At 41.3% G+C, this 23,950-nt stretch overlaps 1 protein-coding gene and 1 long non-coding RNA gene across 7 annotated transcripts in view; one reads left to right on the plus strand and one right to left on the minus strand.

The window, feature by feature from the left end:
• Nucleotides 1-7,046, minus strand: part of LOC118573846 — a 28,971-nt gene extending 21,925 nt beyond the window's left edge. The window contains exons 1-2 of the long non-coding RNA XR_004943679.1: nucleotides 6,761-7,046; nucleotides 5,615-5,778 (exon numbers count right to left, since the gene is read on the minus strand). This is a non-coding gene — a long non-coding RNA (uncharacterized LOC118573846). The remainder of the gene's footprint in view (nucleotides 1-5,614; nucleotides 5,779-6,760) is intronic.
• LOC118573844 (X-linked inhibitor of apoptosis) overlaps nucleotides 6,864-23,950 on the plus strand; it is a 31,674-nt gene continuing 14,587 nt past the window's right edge. The window contains exons 1-4 of one of the 6 annotated variants that reach the window (XM_036174298.1): nucleotides 6,864-7,052; nucleotides 7,346-7,466; nucleotides 7,690-7,776; nucleotides 20,266-20,484. The gene's annotated coding sequence lies outside the window, so the exon portion shown is untranslated. Of the gene's footprint in view, nucleotides 7,053-7,242; nucleotides 7,467-7,577; nucleotides 7,777-20,265; nucleotides 20,485-23,950 lie in introns of those variants that run through there. The other 5 variants (XM_036174297.1, XM_036174299.1, XM_036174296.1 and 2 more) reach the window with 5 other exon arrangements.

Raw genomic sequence — 23,950 nt, forward strand, 5'->3', positions numbered from 1 at the left:
CTCTCCAGTCCCTGCTTTATCTTCATCTATGTAGTGGAGCTAGCCTCAAACTCTTGCTCTTCTTGACACATTCTCTTAAATGCTGGGGTTACAGAAGTGCAGGACCATGCCTAGCTCCTCATCCTTCTCTTCTTGAAGGTTTTATTCTAGCAGGGATGGAAGAAATATATAGTAAAAATAAATAAATAAATGATGTCTGGAGAGATGGCTCAGTGGTTAAGAGCATTGGCTGCTCTTCCAGAGGACCTGGATTCGATTCCCAGTGCCTACATGGTAGCTTACAACCATCTGTAAGTTCAGTTCCAGTGGATCCAAAGCCCATTTTTCTGGCCCCTGCAGGCACCAGGAATGCTCATACTGAACAAACATATTTCAGCAAAACATTAATACACATAAAATAATAAAAAAAGACAAGAAAATAGCTGAGGGGCCATGGAATGGGGGGGCATGTTGAGGTTGCCTAAGAAGGAGTGGGAAGGAGGAATTAGGAGTTCCTATGGGGAGTGGGAGAGGGGAATTTGGGTACATATGATCAAAATGCATTGTTTACATACATCAAATTGTCAAAGAATAAATAAAAGATATTCTATCAAGAACAAAAACAAAAGAAATGGCTGGAGAGATGTCTCAGTGGTTAAGAGCAGGTACTGCTCTTCCAGAGGACCTCAGTTCAATTCCCAGCATTCACACTGGGAGGCCTGTAAACTAGTTCCAATAGATCTGATGTCCTCTTCTGGTGTCTATGGGAACCTACACTCATATGCACATACTCCCTCACACATAAAGTTATATATACACATAATTAAAAATAAAAATAAATATATTTAAAAGAGAAAATAAGATAACTATATAGTATATCAGAAATGCAGGAGATGGATAAAAATAGTAGGAGAAATATGAGCAAGACACATGATATTTTGAGTATGAAAATATCTTAATAAAACCTATTATTTTGAGCCAGGCTGTGGTGGTGCATGCTTTTAATTCCATCACTCAGGAGGCAGAGGCAGATGGACCTCTGTGAGTTCAAGGCCAGCCTGGTCTATAGAGACTCTTTCAGGATAGCCAAGGCTACACAGAGAAACCCTGTCTCAAAAAATCAAAACCAAAAGGGAAAAAGAAAAAGATTTATTATTTTTTAAACTAAGTATAAAAATATTAAAAAGGAAAAATAGCTGATGGTGTTGGCACACACTTTTAATCCCAGGACTTGAGAGGTAGAGGCAGATGGATCTCTGTGAGTTTGAGGCCAGCCTGGTCTACATAGCAAGTTAGGCCAGCCTGGACTATGGAGTGACACCCTGTCTCAAAAAAAAAAAATTGAAAAGGAAATAATTGAAAATATAGAGTTGGTGAACAAGGATGAACGCACTGGGAGGAGCAATTATTTTATTTTCATTCTTGGGAACAGTCCCGGGGTCTCTCCATTGTTAGACCACTGGTACATGTCCAACTTTAGACATTCGAAATGTGGTCACTGCAGGCATTTTGGAGAAGGTGCCAACTAAGCAAAAATGAGTTTCTTTAAACTTACAGTTTACAGTTTATCATGGAAGGAAGTCAGGCTAGAAACTCAAGGCAGGCACCTGGAGATAAGAACTGAAGAAGAAACCATTAAAGGAATGTTACTTACTGGCTTGTTCTCATGGCTTGCTCAATATGCTTTTTTATACAACCCAGGCCCATCTGCCTTGGGGTAGCAAACACCCACAGTGGGCTAGGCCCTCCCACATCATTAATCAAAAAAATACCACACAGAGTTGTCTATATGTTAATAGGATGGAGGTATTTTTTCAAACAAGGTTCTCATCTTCCCAGATGACTCTACCTTGTGTCAAATGAACAAAAATCTAATCACCATAGCTCTTCATCTCAAGTTGTCTGACCCACATACAAAAGAAAGGGAAAAAAATGCACACAAATTCAGGAGAGAGGTTTATCTGGATAGTTCCAGCTTTGGTTCTCAATAGGTTATATAGTTTTATGGGGGATGTGGTAGTTTGAAAGTAATTAGCCCCCACAATCTAATAGGGAGTGGTACTACTAGGAAGTGTGCCTTTGTTGGAGTGGGTGTGGTCTTGCTGGAGGAAGTGTGTCACTGTGGGGGTGGGTTTTGAGGTTTTCCAGGATACCTATTGCCCAGTGTCTAAGACCACTTCCTGATTTTCGCTATTCCTCTAGCACCACAGCTGCCTGCATGCTGCCATGCTCCCCCCCCCCCCCCCCCCCCCCGCCATGCTGATAATGGCGTGAACCTCTGAAACTGTAAGCAAGCCCCTTCATTAAATCTTTTCCTGGCCATGGTGTCTTTTCACAGCAATAGAAACCCTAAGACAGGTGATTTTAGTTTTATTGATTTATTTTTTTAAGACAGGGTCTCAGCTGGGCAGTGGTGGCACATACCTTTAATCCCAGCACTTGGGAGGCAGAGGCAGGCAGATCTTTGTGAGTTCGAGGCCAGCCTAGTCTACAGAGCAAGATCCAGGAAAGGCGCAAAGCTACACAGAGAAACCCTGTCTTGAAAAACAAAAAAGGGGGGGGGGGCTCACGTATCCCAAGCTAGCTTTGAATTCACTATGTCTGAGAATAACCTTGAACTTCTGATCTTCCTGCCCACACCTCCCAAGTGCTGGAGTTACAGGTATGTACCACCACCCTAGGTTTATGTGGTGCTGGAGCTGAGCCACAGCTTCATGCATGCTGGGCAAGCACTCACTCTAGCAACTGAGCTACATGCCAGTTCACAAGAGATTGTAGGTATCGTAATCTTAGGCCTGAAGTAGCCTCTTCAAAGTGTCTTATTCACATGGTCAGCAAGGTGTGGCAGCTTGCTGGTCCAGTGGTAGGAAAGATGGGAAAGGGGTAGAATTCATTTTCTCATTAGTTTAGATACTGGGCTGGGTCGCCTGGTTTCTTGCCCTTCCTTCCTTTTTTACTTTCTCTTTTTTGGGTGGGGTTTGAGATATGAAGTCCAGGCTTGCTCCCTATGCAGCTAAAGGTGACCTTGAAATCCTGGTCTTCCTGCCTCCACCTCTACCTCCAAGCACTAGACTACAGGCATGTGACAACAATCTATTTTCTTTCTTGAATAAAAGTCTTACTATGTAGACTAGGCTTGCTTCAGATTCATAATCCTCTTGCCTTGGCCTCCTGAGTGTTGGGATTACAGCCATGAACCATCACAGCTAGTGTCACTTTCTGTTTGAATACTCAAACATGCCTGGGTTACTCCATAGCAATCAATGCAAGAGAGGCAGGCAGAAACCACAACCTTTTATGCCCTCACTTTAAATGTCACTCACCACCACTTCTGTATTCTATCAGTCACACAGGCCAGTAACTAATTCTGTGCAGAAGAAACACATGCAAGCACATGACTAGTGGTGACTAGTGACAGATGAAGACTGTTGGACGCCGTCTGGTAGCTGACACCAGAACCTTTGGAGGTTTTCTTTCTTTTGGGGGGAGGGGGGGGAAGTGGAGAGCCAGTGAAGGGATCTGAGCAGGAAAATGATCTGTCCTGTGGTTTCCATGCATTACTGGTTGCTATGGAAATGAAGTGGAGAGGGAACTGAGAAGGCCAATGAGGAAGCTACTGCAGGCCGGGAGACAGGCTTGATGAAGTGGTGCTGAAGCTGATGAGAACTGGTACCCTGGACATATTTTGAAGATAGCAATGGTAAGCTTTGCTGATGGGTTGGATGTCAGATGAGAGAAACCAGAGATGTGTCCAGGTGTTGGGAACTGCAGCGGTGGGGCGAGGGCTTACCTAGGATGCACAGAGCCCCACGTTCACCAGCACAGCATAAAGTGGGCATGGTGGCGCACACCTATAATCACAGCCACAGGAAGGTGGAGAAGGGAAGTTCAAGGTTGGGTCTACAAGATGGCTCAGCAGGTAAAAACATTTCTCTGAATCTGATTCATGGAACCAATGGTGAAAGTGGAGAACTACTGAAATACGCCCTCTCACCTCCACACATCTCTCTCACACAGGCCTTAATAATAAAGAATACAAGTTTCAGCTATGTAGTAAGTCCAGGATACATAAGACTCTGTCTTCAAAAATCAAAAAAGGCCCTAGAGAGAGGGAGCAGTGCATACAGGGACTTGCTGACAAGCCTGATGACTGGAGTTTGATCCCCAGAACTCTAGCAAGCTGTCCTCTGACCTCCACACACGTGACATGGCTTCTGCCCCCCCCCCCCCCCCGTGAATACATTTAGAATTCATAAGAGATGACTTCAAGGGTTTTCCGACAATGATTTGGACAGCGATCTTCCCATAAATGAGCTTACACCATAGGAGAGATGAGACTTTTATACAAGCAGCTCTATTGTGTGCCATAGGCACTGTGCACAGTGACAAGGCACCCACATCAATGATGGACAGTCGTGACGGTTGCACAATTACAGGAATGTTCTCAATGCCACTGAACTATGTACTCACTGTCAGATCCCAGCCAAGCCAAGGCTCACTCAGCACCCGTGGCTCCTCCCAGCACTTCTCAGCCCGGCCCTACCCTCAACCTCTCCAGCCCAGGCTAGACCGTGCTTCCCTTCCCCCACCTCCTCATTCCTATATAAAGCTGCCATTTGGGGCCATGAGTAGTCTTGGTCCTCGGCTCCTCTCTGTATCCCCTTGCCCCTTTTCTTCCTTCTCTTCTCTTCCTCTCCTGCTCCCCGCTCTTGTGGCCTAGTTCAGTCCTGACCCTTCCAGATGCCTCTGGCTGAACCCTCCCACACACTTACAATGAAATCCTTCTCCTCAACCATAGAGTGGTTGAAATAAAATGGCTAAAATGTAAATTCACGTACATCTTACAATAAAAAACGTTCACTGGTTGGGGTAGTTGCTCAAGCTCATAATCTCAACACTCAGGAGGTTTTGGCAGCCTTGTCTGGCTGGGCTCATAGCACAAGGTCTCACAGAATAATGCCAGACCTGGTGGGACAATCTCAACACTCAGAGGCAAGAAGATCAGGAATTCAAGGTCATCCTAGGCTACATAGCAAGTTTGCAGCCAACATAAGATACATGAGGCCTTGATTCAAAAAACCCAAACAGTACTAGCTAGGTGACACAGCGGTTGCCTGCAATTTCAGGCTGGCTTGGCCTTACATGGAGACAGCCTGGGCTATATAGTGAAACCCTGTCTCAAAAAAACAAATAACGAAAAGCCCCAATCAGCAATAATAAAGATTCTACAAAACACTTTAAATTCAAAGAATAACAGAAAATGAGAAAATACAATCTTCAGGTGAGGGAAGTAGAGAAGGTTCTGCTTCTGTTCAACTAGTTTCAACTGGCAAGAGCCAGGGCACAGCTCAATAGTTTTCTTAGAAGCCACTAGACATTATCCTAGGGGTGAGTGAACTCAAGGCTAAGGGGATTTACTCTCATCTTGAAGTCAGAATGAAAGGATTTAACTCAGCCTCAAGCAAGCTGGGGGGTGGGGGAGCGGTGGAACGACAAGCCTAAGACCAGAGAAATCAGCCTGGGTGACGGTCGGGCAGATGACCTGTGAGCAGAAAGATCCAGGATTGGCTAACAAAGACTAGCACCATTGATTTCAGAATCTTTAAAATGAGATGATGATGATGGACCAACTTACTATAAAGACGAAGGAGGGTAGCTTGAGGTGAATTTCTGGTTTTGTTTTGTTTTGACACAGGGTTCCATGCATCTTAGGCTGGGGTCACACTTGCAACTGAAGATGACCTTGAACTCCTGATCCTTCTCTTGATGAATTTGCAAGTGGCTTGGTAAGACTCCCGTCTAAAGAAAAAAAAGGGGGGTTACTGATTTATATATTTAAGAGTGCTCTGAGAAATAAGAGAAATATTTTCTTGCAGTTTTCTTTTGTTGGCAGTGATGAGGTTTGAGTCCCAGACCTTGCTAGACAAGTGGTCCACCAATGAGTTACATCCCCAGGCTTTGCTTGCAATTACTATTATTGCAATAGGTCAGATCTAATTCTTGGGGCTCTAAGACCACACCAGGGCCTAGCACACAGTTGACTCTGGGGAGAAAGGTTTTGCCACCAAGCTTGAGGATCTGAATTCACCCCTGAAACCCACATGCTGGGAGAGAATGGACTCCCCAAGTTGTCCTCTGACCTCACACACTAAATCAATGTAATAATTTAAAATTTAAAAAAAAGATGGCATCTGAAGAAATATTAAGTTAGCCAAAGTGTAAGGATCAAAAATATTTTTCTTCTTTTCCAAGTTCCTTTTCATCAAGGGCAGCATTATTTAACCAGGCAGATGGTACTCATGATCTCCTTTGAAATGATATTCAGACTCTTACTACACTAGCCACTAAGAGTCCAAATTCCTGAAACCTAAATTCATATCTCTCTGACAACCATACAGACATATCTGAGTAACCTGTGGGCATGATCATCATTTTGTGTACAGACTTTTTGTGTTTCTTCTCCATCTTTGCTCTATTAATTTTTTTGTCTCTTCACAAATCAAACATCTCTCACTCTTTCTTGTCTCCCTTCCTTGTTATGCCTTTCATCTTTCTCTATTTGGAAACAACAGATTCTCAGTTCTCTTTTTTTCCGGTGGGTGATACTGGGATAACTAACTTCTCTGGGTCTCAGTTTCCCCCAGAGAAGGAGTTTAATAGGGGTGTCCTGCCTTTCAGGGTTTTCAAAAATAACAAAAAGGACGATATACACCTAGTCCTTGATATCCAGTAAGAACCCACTATGTTCTGACCCTTCTCCCTCGGTTTTTAACCCTCTTACCTGTATTCCCCTACGCCTCACCCTAAAGTCTAGATAAAGGCCGTGGGGGGAAAAAAAAGTCCTGGATGCTAAGAGGAAACGCTTGAGTTGGGCGGGGACTGCGAGGTGACCTGTGCGCATGTGCAGCCGCTGGGTCAGGCTCTGGCTTGGAGCTGGGGAAGGGGGTCGGGCTGCATAATGAGGAGGACTGGGTTTTTTTCTGGATGCCCCCTTCCGGCTCCGGGAAGCGGTGGGACGTAGGTGCTCCCCCGAGCAGGCGCGACGCTAACCGAGGGCCACCCGGGCCCGAGCGGTAGGTCGGAAGATGGCGGAGAGGGAAAGAAGGAGGGGCTTTGTCGGGCGGGAGCTGAGCTCCCCCCCCCCCGGGGGGGGGGAGGTGGGAAGGACATGGCCTAAGGCCAATGGCTGGGCTGGCCCAGGAAGCTGGCAGACAGCACCCGGTGGCTTTTTTTTTTTTTTTTTTTTTTTTTTTAAGCCCTGACGTGGACGCACTTGGTTCCGGTCTCTGAGTTCTCTCCGAGGGGACGGTCCGGCCTGTGGCGGCCGAGGGAGGGAGCCATAGTGACTTCCGTTTCCTTCTCCTAGGCCGCGGCCCGCCGCCCCGCGGAGTTGTGTTTTCCTGATCCGGCTCGGGCTGCCCCTCCTCCGGGACCCTCCCCCTCGGGAACGGTCGCCCACGGCGGTTTGGACGGGCTTACTTGGCGCGGTGGGTACAGCTCTTGTGGGTTTCCCGCCTTCCCCTCCTCCTCTCCTCTCCTCTCCCCTCCCTTCCCTTCCCCTCCCTCTTCTCCCTCCTCCCTTTCCTCCCTCCTCCCTTCTCCTCCCCGCCCTCCTCTTTCCCCTCCCTTCCGCTTGGGCTAGCTCTGCCTAGTTGGGCGGGAAGGCCGCGCCCGCCCGCGGGGAATGCTGGACCGGGCTCCTTGTCCTAGGTTCCCGGGATTGCCCCTGGAAGCCGAGTGTAGGGTGGCTGGCTTCAAGCCTTCGGGTCAGCCTCCTTAAACTTCGTGACACCTAAGGTAAATCTAGTTAAATAATTAAAAAAAAAATAGGATCAACCTCCCTAACCCCCCCCCCCCCAATACATGCCTGTGGCGAGTATGGGGCAGGAATAGTGTGTTTCTGGTTTCTGGCAAGGGTGCGTGAAACCAAAAGACTGAGGGCCCAAGAGCTTCCAGAGGAGGAAATAGCTGGTCATTCTTGCCACCTTTGGTCACTTCCCCAGCATTATTTCTGAAAGAAAAATGTCAAATTGACTTTCGGTTTCAGTATTTGAACTCCACAGTTGAATTGTGGGGGTGTTATTCTTTGAAGGGAGGGGAGTAGTGATTGCTGGAACTAAGCAGTGTCGCTCTCCATCTCCAAAAAGAAGAACGTTTTAGTCGAAACTTTGGGAAAAACAAACCCATTAGATTTTAATAATCTATTACTTTGCCTTCAAGTACAATTATGTCACTACTTTGTCATCACAGCTATACCCTGATAATGATCGAGCCATAGGAATTTACTCTAGTAAGACTGGAGATTACTGTAGTATTTCTTCGCTCTTCTCATTTTCTCCTGAATACTTTTTTTTTTTTTTTTTTGTAGCCAGTTAAAGAGAACACTGTTAAGAGCCGGCCATCTTAGAATTAATTATACCATTTTAGAGTTGGGAAGGAGTTTAGCCCAATCCTTTTGTTTTACAAAGCAGAAATTAAGGCTCAAGGTTTCCTGACTTGCCTAAGGTTACATGGCTAGTTAGATGAGAAGTCAGGTTCTGTGGCTCCCTGACCACCTCACTCCTGCTGCTTCCTATAACCTCTAAACACAAAATCGAAGGCTATTGTGTTTAACCTTTCTGTACAGCACACAACTACTTTGTGATGGTGTCTGCACCATTTTCAGTGTACTGAACATGTGTGTACCGAACATACATGTAAAGATTGTGCCTTGTTTGTTTTCCTCCATTACTTAAGAATGAAAAACATCTTAGGCAAGACAGAGTTATACTTACAGACACAAAAACATAAGTTTTTGTGGACTTGGATTGGGTCACATGGATCCTTGAAAGCTATACAGGAAAATAAGTAACCCTGGTCACTTCTGAAGAAGAGCGACGGAAAACTTCACTTTACTTTTCTCCTGTGCCTTAAATGTATGTTTGAATGTTTTACTATAAACAAGTTTTGATTTTATTACTTAAAAGTTTTGAAGCACACATAGATATTTGGAATTGGTATTTATTATTATATCTATTTACATATCGATGATTTATACTGTAAAATCCCATGTGGCTTATGTTGTCTTAACAGACAGACTTGATTATTTGGATATTTGTGTTTCTCTTTCGGTTTTCACTTATTGTTCCCCCATTCATGTGAAATGGTAAAAAGGTTAGTCTCTGTTTTTAGGAAATATGGTAAGCTTCCTGATTATCAAATAGTGTAGCAAACTATAGAATTCAGATATCAAATTTGACATGTATATAAATCTGAATCACAGGGTCTTTCTAGATAATGATTATTTTTAAAAAAGATTAAGAATGTAAAGATTGTATTGGGATATGTAGCTTAGTCTGGTATAGTGAATGCTTGCTTACCATGTACAGGGCTCTGGGTTGGGTTTGGTTTGGTTTGTGTGTGTGTGTGTGTGTGTGTGTGTGTGTTTCTTTTGGGTTTTTCCAGACAAGGTTTCTCTGTATAGCTTTGCACCTTTCCTGGAACTCACTTGGTAGACCTGGCTGGCCTTGAACTCACAGAGATCCACCTGCCTCTGCCTCCCTGAGTGCTGGGATTAAAGGTGTGTGCCGCCACTGCCGGAGGTTTGATTTTTTTTTTAACATCTCAAAGGAAAGGTTAAAATTTGACCAGAGTACATTATATAATTTGTGAAAATATAACATAAGCCATTGTTTTGGCCAATGAATATATACCAATAGAAAAAAAGGGAAAGAAAGGCAGATTTGGTGGCTTAATCACAGCACTGGAGTCAATGGAGAACTGCAAATTCAAGTTCAGCCTGGGCTATGTAGTGAGACCCTGCTTCAAAAACAAGTTGGATTGGAGAGATGGCTCAATGTTTAAGCTCCCTGACTGCTCTTCCAGAGGACCTGGGTTCTATTCCCAGCACTCAACATGCTATCTCACAGCCATGCCATCTGTAATTCCAGTCCCATGGGATTCAACGCTCCCTTTTGGCCTCGATGAGCACTGCATGCAAAACACCCATACACATAAAATGGTCAAATAAACCATCAGAATCCGGGCACACACTCTACATTTGGTAGGAACAGAGAGGATCAAGAGTTCAAAGCCAGCTTGGGATACATCAGACTCTGGACAAAAAGAATCACAATAAAATTTTTATATTGCATGGCATCATTTGGTGTTTGCTTTTTGTGCCATCTTTACCAATCCTCGTGCACTTTACAGTTTTAGTAATAGTAAATGTTTTGGGTTGAGGCTAAAAACTTCAAAGGGTTTGAGGGTTGTAATTCAGTACAGAATGTTTGCATAATATTCACTAGGTGCCATAGTCAGTCCCTAGAACTTAAAAAAAAGGTAAGACGGAACACGCCCCTGTGTTTTCTTGTTTACAGATAGGCTGATAAGGATCCAAAGATGAAAAAAATGAATTGCTCAGAGTTAAACTGTTTATAACATAAATGTTCCCCTTAACTTTTCTTGTGTACATTAATTTATTTAGCATATCCTCTGTATTTAATGATTGGAGACTGTAAATGTGACATAGTGAGAGTTCACTGTTTTTGCTTGATTTAATAGTTAAGTCTAGTAGCAAGTGCTAGCAGGAGGGAAAAGACTATGTTTTAGAAAACAAACATTTGGGCTGGAGAGATGGCTCAGCGGTTAAGAGCACTAGCTGTTCTTCCAGAGGACCTGAGTTCAAGTCCCAGCACCCACATGGTGGCTCACAACCATCCGTAATGAGATCTGGTGCCCTCTTCTGGCCTGCAGGCATACATGTAGGCAGGACACTGTATACATAATAAATAAATAAATCTTTAAAAAAAGAAAAAAGAAAACAAACATTTATTGGGTACCTAATATGTGCCAAGAATTTGCACTTTGTGTTAGGGTTCTAAAGATGAATAAATAACACATACAGTGATATACATTTGTAATTTTTGTACTTGGGAAAGCGAGACAACAGGGTAACATGCTCCAAGCCAGCTTGGGCTGCATATTGAGACCTCTCATCTCAAAAGTACTGAAAGTTGAATATGGTAAAGTGCTCTTGTTATTTTGAGGCAGTAAGATTATCATAAGCTGTCAATTCTTAAATTTTATCTCTGGGGTAATCTGTTAATAGTATTATGTAACCTACTAGCGTTTAAGGTCATTGTACATGTCGATTCAAGGAGACAAACTGTGTTAGAAAATGAGAAATTAGTACTGAACTTAAATAATTATATACAGTGGAAAATATCCTGAATTGTTCGGTTTAGCGAGGGAGGATGGTCTTGTCTTTATTTCCACTATGCTTTGGGATTGTGACTCTTAGTGTCTCCATGTTTATTTTCTTTTTCACAAAAATATGTTTATTTTATTTAATTCAAAACATAAAAGGGGTGTTTGGAATATTTTAAATTAAAAGAACATGTTCTAGAAAATTTATGAAGTTTAAAGTAAGACAGAAAACTAAGGGCCCAGTTATTCAGTACTTTATTTCTCAGGATTTTATTGTGATTCCTAGGTCCAAAAAAGTCTTTCAAAAATGTAATTTTTGTTTGATAACCTTTTTATCTGTACGGATTTGAGCTCCTTAATTCAAAGATTCAGATTCAATAATATTTTTAATTATTTCATATTATTATTATTGTTATTACTCAGGGTTTCTCTGTGTAGCCCTGGCTGTCTTGGAACTTGGTTTGTAGACTTGACTGACCTTGAACTCACAGAGATCCACCTGCCCCTGCCTCCTGAGTGCTGGGATTAAAGGCGAGTGCCACCACCTGGCTCTAATTTTTTATTTTTCATTTTGTGGCAAAGTTTGCTGTGTAGCTTTGACTGGTACATTTATATCCTGCCAGCTACTCTGGAGGCTTAAGCAGAAGGATCTGGTTCAGGGTTTTGTTTTGTTTGTTTGTTTTTGTTTTTGTTTTTGATTTTTGTAGAAGGATCTCTTGAGCTTGGGATTTTAAGAATAGCCCAGCAACAGTGAGACCATGCAATTTTTTTAAAGCCTTATAATAATATCAGGGTTTTTTTTTTTGTTTTGTTTTGTTTTTTGTTTTTGTTTTTTTTTTTTTGTTTTTTTGAGACAGGGTTTCTCTGTAGCTTTGGAGCTGTCCTGGACTAGCCCTGTAGACCAGGCTGGCCTCGAACTCACAGAGATCCACCTGCCTCTGCCTCCCGAGTGCTGGGATTACAGGCGTGTGCCCCCACTGTCCGGTGTATCAGTTACATTTTAAAGAGACAAGAAAATAATAAGGTAGAAATAGAAACTTTAGTAACTTGTGGTTCATACTTTATTTTTTGGAGATAGATGGGATCCTGATATGTATCTTCAGGGTCACCTAGAACCCTCCCCTTGCCTTATTTAGGCTTCAGTTTCCTGAGTGCTAAGATTATAGACGGATGCTGCCACACCCAGCTTCCTTTCATTTAATTTGACGTACTTTTTATTATTACTGTTGCACTTGTTGGTGTTTTGAGATTCGGAGTCTCTTTGTAGTCCCAGTTGGCCTTAAATGCACAGAAATCCTCCTGCTCCTGCCTCCTAAGTGCTAGAATTACTCCCAGCCCCCTGGCATTTCATTGTAAACTTCTTGTGATAAGTATCTGAGTTTGAATTTTTTGGAAGTATAAATGGCAGTTGCTGGCCTGTTTTGTTTTCTGTGGTAGGTGCAGAATAGGACCTAAAAAGGAAGAAATGAGTTTCTGGGTTTGAGATGAAGAGAATTTGTGAGAGCTCACAAACTCTTTCTGGGAAAACAGTTGTAGAGGTAATGTCAAATATCAATACATAGAGTCTGACTTTCATAAAGCCCTATATGGTGATGCACATCTTTAATCCCAGCACTCAGGAGGCAGAGGCAGGAGTATCTCCCGAGTTTGAGGTCAGCCTGGTCTATAAAGTGAGTTCTGGGCCAGCCAGAGCTGCATGAGACCTTGTCTCAAAAAGAAACAAAAAAGTCATTGCCTATCATATTACATGTAGTTCTTGGTAAAAAAAATAATTATTAACCCAATGTTCATCAGTTAAGAGCACTTTTTTTTTTTTTTAACATTTTGAGGTAAGGTCTGCTATGTAGCCCAGATGGGACTTCAATTCTTTTTTGTTTTGTTGGATTTTGGTTTCAGGACAAAGTTTCTCTGTGTAGCCCTGGCTATTCTGGAACTCTTGTAGACTAGGCTGGCCTTGAACTCACAGAGATCTGCCTGAAGGCATGCGCCATTACTGCCCAGCTGGAATTGGATTTTTTGTTTTGTTTTGTTTTTTGAGACAGGGTTTCTCTTTGTATCTTTGGGCCTTTTCTGGAACTCACTTGGTAGCCCAGGCTGGCCTTGAACTCACAGAGATCTGCCTGGCTCTGTTTAAGAGTATTTGGTTAAATGGAGAAAAGGTGGTGCTACTATGCATTCCATGACATCTATACTTACGTGTATAATTTAATTTTATTTTTAATTTTTTTAATTTTTTAATTTATTTTTTGGAGTTGAGGATCGAACCCAGGGCCTTGTGCTTGCTAGGCAAGTGCTCTACCACTGAGCTAAATCCCCAACCCGTAATTTAAATTTTTCTGTATCTACAACCATTTTATTGACCTCAGAACATAGAGCCTGACCAGGATGGGACACTCCTGTAATTCCATTATTAATTATGAGTAGAGAAAGGAAGACCTTCAGTTCATGGGCAGCCTTGGATACATAATAAAACCCTTTCTCGGAAGTGAAAAAAAGACACTGGGCAGCAGTGGCACAAGCCTTTAATCCCAGCACTCCGGAGGCAGAGTTGAGGGATCTCTGAGTTTGAGGCTAGCCTGGTCTACAGAGCGAGATCCAGGACAGGCACCAAAACTACACAGGGAAACCCTGTCTGGGGTGGGGGGTGTGTGAATAAGACAGGCCACTCACTGTGCATTTCTATGTGGTCAACATATTTCAAGCATAGAAAGGTTAGGAAGCTTCGCATTTTCTTATATTTCAATAGATTCTGCCAATAATAGTTATGGTAACTTCTTTAGAACTATATTAATCACAATAAATGAGTTTGATTTTTTTTGTCTTTCATTTGTCATGTTAGGTCTGATAATCAACCACCAGTTAGAACACAGTTTGTCCATTTTATACATGAAAGCTGTAATAAGTATGTTCTGTAAGTTAAATCAGATATCACATACCAAAACATCCTAATGAAATTTTAAGGTATACAGACAAGTTGTAGTTATTATGAAAGGAAACATGGTTAAAAAAAGAAGAAGAAGAAAGAAAGGACGAGATAGAGGATTGCACAAACCTATGCTTAAATGAAGGCAATTCCTCATTTCTTTTAAGCAAGTTTTCTGGATTTGAGTAGATATTTTCCTGCACCTAAGCATTTAGTTATAATATGGTATTAAGGAAAATAAAAATTGCAAGGTAGTGTTTGGTACTTGAGAACATTAAATACATACTTTAAAAAGTATGTATTGTTACTGAGGTAGATTACTTGCCCAGTTTTTTGTTTTGTTTTATTTTTTGTTTTTTGTTTTGCCATAGCTGAGGATCGAACCCAGGGCCTTGCGCTTGCTAGGCAAGCTCTCTACCACTGAGCTAAATCCCCAACCCCTCTTTGCCCAGTTTTTTAGCTAAAACCTAGGCTTGGTGGTGCATGCCAGTAATACAAGTACTTAGTAGATGAAAGGAGGAGGATTGGGAGTTCTAGGCCAGCCCAGGATATATAGTACTTTTTTTTTCAAGACAGGGTTTCTCTGTGTAGTTTTGGAGCCTATTCTGGAACTTGGTCTGTAGACCAGGCAGTCCTCAAACTCACAGAGATCCGCCTGCCTCTGCCTCACAAGGGCTGGGATTAAAGGTGTGAGCCACCACTACCACCCAGCTACATAGTAAATTTTAAACCAGATTTTCATGAAACCCTTCCTTAAAAAAAAGTAAAATTAATTAAATAAAAATAAAATCTAGACAGGATAAACCCTACCTCCTACTGTGGAGTGGGCATTGAGGTCTCCTGTATGCTCAAGCTGTGCCCAGTGTTACCGTGCACTTCCTGTTGCCTGTGGATCAGGATGTAGAACTCTCAGCTCCTTCTCCAGCACCATGACTGCCTGTGTGCCTCCATGCTTCCTGCCATAATGACAATGGACTAGACCTCTGAAACTGTAAGCCAGCCTCAATTAAATGTTTTCCTTCATAAGAGTTACAGTGGTCATGGTGTCTTTTCACAGCAATAAAACCCTACATTAGCCACTGGTTTTATTTCCCTAAGTGTAATATATCAGGTTTTGTCTGTTGTCCTATACCTTCCCATGTTTATGGGTCATATTGGCTTGTAATAGTGATCTCTGCTAAATAGGATAAAAATAGCAACATGTAATTATTTGTTATTTTGATTACAAATGAGATTTAATGCTTTTACATACATTTGCTGATCTTTATAGTTCCTATTTGCAAATATTCTGATTCTGTTGGCATGTTCGTCTTATAGAATTGTGAGTGAATTTATGTCTTTCCTTTTCTTATAGAATTATGAATGAATTCATATCTTTCCTTAAAAACCGTTATTGGTAAAAAACAGAATGGATTAAAAGAGGTTACTGACTGATACAAGATCCATTTCTGCTTAAGACCATTTAATATTGTTGTGAAAAGCAAACAGAATATAAACAAGTTTAGACAAGATACTCCCTTTTAAAATTACATTTATTTAGAGAGTATGTGTGTGTACATACCCACATGTCATGTCACTCATTTGAAAGTTAGAGGAAAACCTTTGGGAGTTTGTTCTCTCCTACTGTGTTGGTCCCAGGGATTGAACTCAGGTGGTCAGGCTTGGTGGAGATTGCCTCTACCCACTGACCCATTTTGCCAGCACAATGCATTCTCTTTTTTAAAATTAAATTAAAATCTAAATTACCATACAAAGTGATGGGTTTCATTGTGGCATTTTCATACATATATGTATTTTTCTGTTGGTAGATTTTGTGTCTAAAACATTATGCTACTGGAATTCATTAAAAAAATTTAAAAGTGTTGGGCATAGTTGTACATCCCAGCTCATGGAAGGTTGAGGCAGGAGGATAATGAGTTCATTGCCAGCTCCAAATAAACCTAGGCTGTATAATAAAACCTTGTTTCAACTCTCCTTGCCCCCACAAAACAAATGCACACTGGAAGCTTGGCATGATGCTCCAGGCCTGTATGTAATCCTAGCATTTAGAAGGCTAAGAAGGAGGATTACGTTCAGTAGCTTGTCTGTACTACAAAGCAGGTTCAAGGTCAGTCTGTCAATTGAATGATAGATGTCTCAGAGATGGCTCATCAAGTAAAGCACTTGCCATGCCAGCTTGACAAACTGAGTTCAATATCCAGAACCCATGTAAAAGTGGGAGAGAACTAATTCTACAGAGTTGTTCTTTGACCTCTATACACATGGCATGGATTGCATATGCTTTTCCCACAAGCATATACACAAAATAATAATTCTTTGACAGTAAGTAAAGGTTTTAAAACCTAAGAAGTGAGGATATAATTCAGTCTTGATTACTTGCCTAGCATGTGTAAGGTGATTGTCATATGCAAATAGACATACTCAAGGGGAATTCTCTAAGACTGGAAATAAGGACACAGTTATTAAAGGAGTCTCATTAATGGAGGCAGTGAAATTCACTTTTTTGGTTTTTCAAGGCAGGTTTTCTCTGTGTAGCTTTGCGCCTGTCCTGAAACTCGCTTTGGAGACCAGGCTGGCCTCAAACTCAAAGAGATCCACCTGCCTCTGCCTCCCGAGTGCTGGGATTAAAGGTGTGCGCCACCATCGCCTGGCTTCAATTCTTTAAAAAGATTTATTCATTTATTTATTTTATGTGCATTGGCATTTTTCCTGCATGTATGTCTGTGTGAAGGTGTCAGATTCCTTGGAACCGGAGTTACAGACAGTTGTGAGCTGCCATGTGGATGCTGGGAACTGAACCCAGGACCTCTAGAAGAGCAGCCAGTGCTCTTAACTGCTGAGCCATCTCTCCAGCCCCAAGGTTTAACTCTTTTGTTGTTTTATTTTTCTTTCCTCCTTTAAAAAATTATTTATTTTTATTTTATGTGCATAATTGTATTGCTTAAATTTATGTCTGTGTAAGGGTGTTGGGTCCCCTGGAACGGGAGTTGTTGGCCTCCATGTGCGTGCTGGGAATTGAACTTAGAACCTCTGGAAGAGCAGTCAGTGGTTAAGCCATCTCTCCAGTCCCCATTCTTTCCTCCTTTTTAAAAACTTTTTTATTTACTTATTTTTTGGGAAGTACTGGGGATAGAACATAGGGCCTCAAACATGCTACATAAGTGCTCTACAACTAAGCTACAGCCACTTTTGTTTATTTGAGACAGTCTTGCTGTCTGTCCGTGGCTGTCCTAGAAGTCAATGTGCATCCCAGGACTGGTCCTCCTGCTTCAGCCTCTTGCATGCTGGGATTACAAGTGTGAGCTACCACACCTTCTGTAAAAGCTCATAAAAGCTAATTTACAACTCCTGTGATATCCGCACTTTGAAGACAATTAGTTGTTTCATAATGTTATAATTGTTGTACCTTCTGAGAGTTTTTTATTGGGAGCATGTGTCTCACATTCTGTGCCTACACCACATGCTGAGCTCACTTACTTTGAGGGGGAAAACATACCTTAAAACTGAATTTGTTCTTCAGCTGTAGGAACAACTTTAGCCAGTAGCATACCACTATTTTCTATGATAATGTGATTTTCATCATTGTCATCATCCTTTTTTGTTTATTTGACATAGGGCTTTGTATAGGTCAGGCTACACTCAAATTCATGTATAGATGTGCGTGCATGCATCCTGTAGCACATGAGTAGAGGTCAGAAGGCAACCTTGGTCCTCTCCTTTCACCTTGTTTGAGATAGGTTCTCTTGTTTTTCCACTCTGCGTGCCAGGATGGCTGGTTCCTGAGTTTCCAGGGATGCCTCTGTCTCCACCTTCTGTCTCCCAATAGGAATCCTGGCATTGTAGATGCTCTTTTCTTGTTTGCCCCACTTTTATATGGTTTCTAGGGGTTCAAACTCAAGCTCTCACACTTGGCGTGGCAAATGATTTTACCTGATGAGCTATCTCCCTCATCAAGTTAAAGCATTTTTATTGTCTAAACAACATGATTACATCAAAGTCACTGTTTACTGCTTCTCCATTCCTCTATAAAAATCCTAAACAGCAGGTTAGCTATTGAAACACCTTTAGGGTAGTTGTTATTATATACATTATAAGTCTTCCTGGATGTTTGCATGACCTACTAAAATGTTAACAGGTCTCTTGTGAACATTTTACAGTAATCCACAAACTCCTTAAAAATTGCAGGTTTTGCTTTTTTTTTTTTTTTAATGAAATTTGATGCTGACCTTGTTTTTGAACTCCACAACCACAATTGAAGCTCAGTACACCCTTAGGAGTGATAGGAGGCTTATAAGCACCTGTAACCCATGAGCCCCCAGATGTATGTGCCTGAAGATGCAATTGGTATCTAGCCTGGAGTTTCACTGCTGTGTTAGCACAGCTATGCTGCCTTTCTTTGTGGGGGCTGAGCAATCTACTTTTGCTCTCTGCCTCTCACAACTTGGTGGGCACCTGGCCCAACATGTAAGGGCAACTTGACAAATTTTAGGTGATAATACTAGTATTTGTAAGGAAAAAAAGTATAATTTATCCTGAATCAAATGATAATACTAAAGTTTTATTTTTCTTGAGCTAAAGATCATTTGTAATCTTGCCAGTATAACATTTCTTTTTTTCTGAGACAGTTGTAGCCCTGGCTGTCCTGGAACTCACTATGTAGATCAGGCTGGCCTCGAACTCACAGATATCCTCCTGACCTCTGTCTTCCCTCCCAAGTGCTGACACTTTAGTCCTATGTCCTAATAAACTTCATCAGTTCTGATACTGCCACTGCGATACTGTTATTGAACAAAGCAGCTTTTTTTGTTGTTGTGTTTTGGTTTTTCGAGACAGGGTTTCTTTGTATTGTTTTGGTGCCTGTCCTGGATCTCACTGTATAGACAGACCTGCCTGAGAGATCCGCCGGACTCTGCCTCCCAAATGCTGGGATTAAAGGTGTGCGTCACCACTGCCCAGCTGAACATATTTTTAATTCATTGAATATTACATTCTGTGTTTTGATCATTAGTATGCTTTAATATGGTAGCAGTCTGGTTTATCTCCTATTTTATATCCTTTGTCCTATTGAAATAACCTTTATTCTACATCTCTTAATAAAAATCTAAGAGGGAAAATATAGTAAATTGGCTGGTTTTTTTGTTTCTGCATGTCTCAACCTACTTCCTTTTTGCTCTCCAGGTTAACAATTCTCTATTCTTAGCACCTGCCCATAGTTTTCTTCACAGAGCTGACTAAGATGTGTGTGTCTGTCTGTGTACACATGTGTATTTTACTTTTTTCAGGGGGAGACAGGATCTTGTGAAACCAGCTGACTTTGAACTCACCATGTAACAGGCTGCACTTGAACTTCTGCCTCTACCTCCCAAGTGCTAGGATTACAGGCATGTGCCATTAATTACAGAATTACATGTGTGTTTTAAACAAACTATATCTTTCAAATCCATCATAAAAGCATATGTACCATTCCTTGCTGTTTCATTGACTTCCATGGTACAATTTTCTCCAATCCTTTTTTCCCTCAAGATTTTTGACTGCCTTCCCCCCTTTGACAAAGGTTTCTTGGACATCGTGCTCTCTGCTTCTCTCCATTTCTGGTTCCCCAGTACAACACCGGAATATACCAATACAGAGAAGCCTTCAGTTATCTCAGCATACTCTGTTGCTCCTCACATCTTTTTTTTCTGTTTTCACATCCAACCAAGTTTCCTCTGTGTGTGTGTGTGTGTGTGTGTGTGTGTGTGTGTGTGTGTGTGTGTATGTGTGTATTGCACTCACATATGTGAGAGAGAGAGACACACACACAAAGTGCATGTTTAGAGGTCAAGTGCAACTTTGCAGCGTTGTTTCCGCCCTTTACCTTTGTATCAGTTATCAGGATTTAACTCAGGCTCACACTTTGTGGAATAAGCACTTTTAGCTGCCAAGCCATCTTTAGAACACAGGTTTCTCTTGATTACTGTCACTTGTCTTTCACTTTCAGCTTCTCTGATAACTCTAGTTTGGCCTCCTTCTACATCTTATAATGTACATGTAGCATTCATTCAAATACCTGCTTTTCAAACCTCTGTAACCTAAACCAACAGCATGGAATTAGTCCCTGAAAAAGTGAAGTCTCCTTTTATTTTTTTGAGGCAAGGTCTCAAACTCACCTTGAGCTCATCGTCTTCCTGCCCTAGACTCCAGAATGCCAGGATTACAGGCCACTATATCCACTTTTGAAGTCTCCTCTTCAAAGCTTCCCAGAGAGATGCTCCCATAGAATGACAGAGCTTCACGTATCTGGAATGGGATGAATAATTGAACGTCACAAAATTTCTACCACTGTGAAATAAGACTAGATCTTTAATTTTATATGTTTTGATTATCCCAAGAAAAGAAACATTATCTTAGGGAAGGTGAGTTTCATGATTTTGTTTATGTTGATCATTCATCAGGATAATAACTGATTTGAAAATGCCTAGTCTTCCATTGTACACTGAAGTCTCTTTACTGATGGGAAGGACTCATAATCTCCAAGGCAACCCAACTCATTTCTACTGCACTTGCTTGTTTTAAAGTTGATTCATATACAGGGCTAAATGTATTATTGGTTATGAGCCAGCCAGAGGGTTCATCAGGTAAAAGCACTTGCTGTCAAACCTGATGACCTGATTTTTATCTTTGGAGCCACATGGTGGATTGAAGGAGAAAACTGGGTCCTGAGAGTTGTCCCCTGACCTCCACACATGTACTGTGGCATATACCCGTGTGTGTGTGTGTGTGTGTGTGTGTGTGTGTGTGTGTGTGTGTATTTTAATTTTTTTATTTATATTTATTTATTGCCTGTATATATGACTGTGTGAGGATGTTGTCCTAGAATGACAGACAGTTGTGAGCTGCCACGTGGGTGCTGGGAATTGAACCTGGGTCCTCTGGAAAAGCAGTCAGTGCTCTTAACCACTGTGCCATCTCTCCAGCCCAATGTGTATATTTTAAAATGCAAAAACTCAGTACACTATAGTAAGAGTATGCATTGGCCTTAGTTGCACATGCCAAGCCTCCCTCCTCTTAGGATAAATAGTGTTGGCTCTTGCAGCTAGCCCTCATCCGATACTGTCTTGATTGCTCTTCTGAGGACGTGACAATTGGTCAGTGTTCATCCTAAAAGTGTTTGGAACTGGAGGTCATATTCACGATGCAGTTGAATTGGATGCGAATGTTCCACATCTGTACACTAACAAAGTCTGAAGGCTAAGGTTTTTAGCGGCCATGTAATGTTGGCTTGTAATGAATTTGCAATTAACTAAAATCCCAAGGTTTTTAAACTGGAAGTTCGCCTTTATGTGACTTCATTCTAAATCATTTATTCATTTTCCTTAGTTATGCAACAATTTAAAAAAATATATAAAATTTTACGTATTTCTGTATTAATTTTTTTCTCACTAGCTTATCAGTTAGCCTTTTGTTTCTTTGAATCTCTTATTTAATCATCTAGCTTATGCTGAGCCAACAAAGAACTTTGAATGTATTGTCAGAATGTTTTCAAACATCTGGAAAATGCTAGTCAAAAGTATCTAAAATTGTATTCCAAAAAATTGCTCAGAGATAGATAAAAGTTAGCCCTTAAGGGATATATGAATACTAGCAAAAATTGGCAAGGCCACATAAGTCTAAAGTTTATCATCTTTTTAATATTACTCAAAAGGAAACTGATGTTCTATGACATAGTGTGCTAACATAATGCCCAAAGTTCTGCATAAGTCTTTCCAAGGTCCCAAAAATTTATGTCTAGAAGCAAACATGACATCATGACCATTCTGAGGGGTGTGTGTGTGTGTGTGTGTGTGTGTGTGTGTGTGTGCGCGTGCGTGTGCGTGTGCGCGCTTTCAGAAGGGTCTCTGTAGCACAGGCTGGTCTTGTCTTTAATTCAGTGTCCCCTGCCTCAGCCCCCTGAATATATTCAATATATTCTTTTTTTTTTTTTTTTTTTTTTTTGGTTTTTCGAGACAGGGTTTCCCTGTGTAGCTTTGCGCCTTTTCCTGGAACTCACTTGGTAGCCCAGAGATCCGCCTGGCTCTGCCTCCCAAGTGCTGGGATTAAAGGTGTGCTCCACCACCGCCTGGTGAATATATTCTTTAAAATACATATATTTAAAATGATTTATTTGTTTAAAGATTTATTTATTTTTATTATGTATACAGTGTTCTGCCTGCGTGCCAGAAGAGGGCGCCAGATCTCATTTCAGATGGTTGTGAGCCACCATGTGGTTGCTGGGAGTTGCCAGTGCTCTTAACCTCTGAGCTATCTCTCTAGCCCTAAAATGATTTATTTTTATTTCATGTGTATTCGTATTTTGCCTGTATGTATGTATGTATGTATGATGGTGTAGGATCCCCTGGAAATGGAGTTACCAACAACTATGAGCTGCCATGTGGGTGCTGGAAAATGAACCCTGGTTCTCTAAAAGAGCAACCAGTGCTCTTAACTGCTGAACCATCTCTTCAGCCCTTAAAATATATTTTTAAGTGACACGGTAATTATAAGTGTATGTGATATAGTGTCACATGTTTCACTATGTGGGAAATATGCATTAACTCAGATCAGACTAACCATTTATTGTCTCTCATGTCAGGCATTTATTTTCTTTGCATTGAGAATATTTAGAACTTGCCTGTTAACTATTTTAAAATATCTGGTTAATTATTTTCAACCATGGTTTTTCTAGTATATTACAGAATATTAGTAATCAGGGCTGAGTAGATGGCTCAGTAGCTAAACCATATGGTATGCAAGTATGAGGACCTGAGTTTTGATTCTCAATGCCCAGATAAATGCTAGGTGTGGGCATGGTGGCAAACCCCTAATTCCAGGAGGAGACAGGGTCTCCAGGGCAAGCTGGCTAACAGACTAGACATTATCAATGAGGCCTAGGTTTGATTTAGAGACCTTGTGTTAACAAATTATATGGAAGAGAAATCGGGGCGTCCACATGAACAGGCCTGCACTTGCACATTCACCCCCATACATGAAACAGGAAAATTCCCTGTCCTGCAGTGCTTGGTGGTACATGCCTGTAATCCCAAGACTCTGGAGGCTTAAGTAGGAAATATGAGGCCAGTCTGGATTATGTAGTGAAACTCTGACTCCAAACTAAAAGGAAGAAAAATAAGTTACTTCTGTTTAACTACACCCTTGTACCCATTAAACTTTTAGCTTCCACATAAGGTACCTGACATGTTTCTTCATGTTACTTCACATAATTTTATCCAGTTCTATTCATGTTTTTGCCAATGGTAGAATTTTAATCTTTTTAAGGCTAAATGTTATATTGTATACATATAATACATTTTCTTTGTCTATTCAATAATGGTCACCTAAAGCTGATTCCACATAGAAATAGTACTGTAATAAATGTGCAATATGTACTATATGTGCAGTATGCCCAATGGTGAGACTGCTAAATCCTGTGTCAGAGCTGACTCTACTTGTTTGTTTTTGAGATTGTATATCACAGACTGGCCTAAACTTGTTATTTAGCTGAGAATGACCTTGAAATTCTGATCCTCTTACTTCCACCTCGAGTTCTGAGATTATTGGTATACCACCACACCTAGTTTATGTAGTGCTAAGGATTAAACCCAGGATTAGCTAAGTCCTCTACTATATTAGCAACATCCCCATCATTGTCTAGTTGGTTTTGAAACTTTTTTATTTTTAATTATGTGTATTTGTGGGTGTGTGCACATGAGTGTAGGTGCCCAAGGAGATCAGAGTCATTGGATCCCGTGAAGCTGAAGTTACATGTGATTGTGAGCAGCCTGATGTGGATATAGATGCTGGGAATGGAACTCAGGTCCTCTGCAAGAGCAATAAGTGCTCCTA

The sequence above is a fragment of the Onychomys torridus genome, chromosome X (assembly GCF_903995425.1).
Source record: "Onychomys torridus chromosome X, mOncTor1.1, whole genome shotgun sequence".
Taxonomy (NCBI): domain Eukaryota; kingdom Metazoa; phylum Chordata; class Mammalia; order Rodentia; family Cricetidae; genus Onychomys; species Onychomys torridus.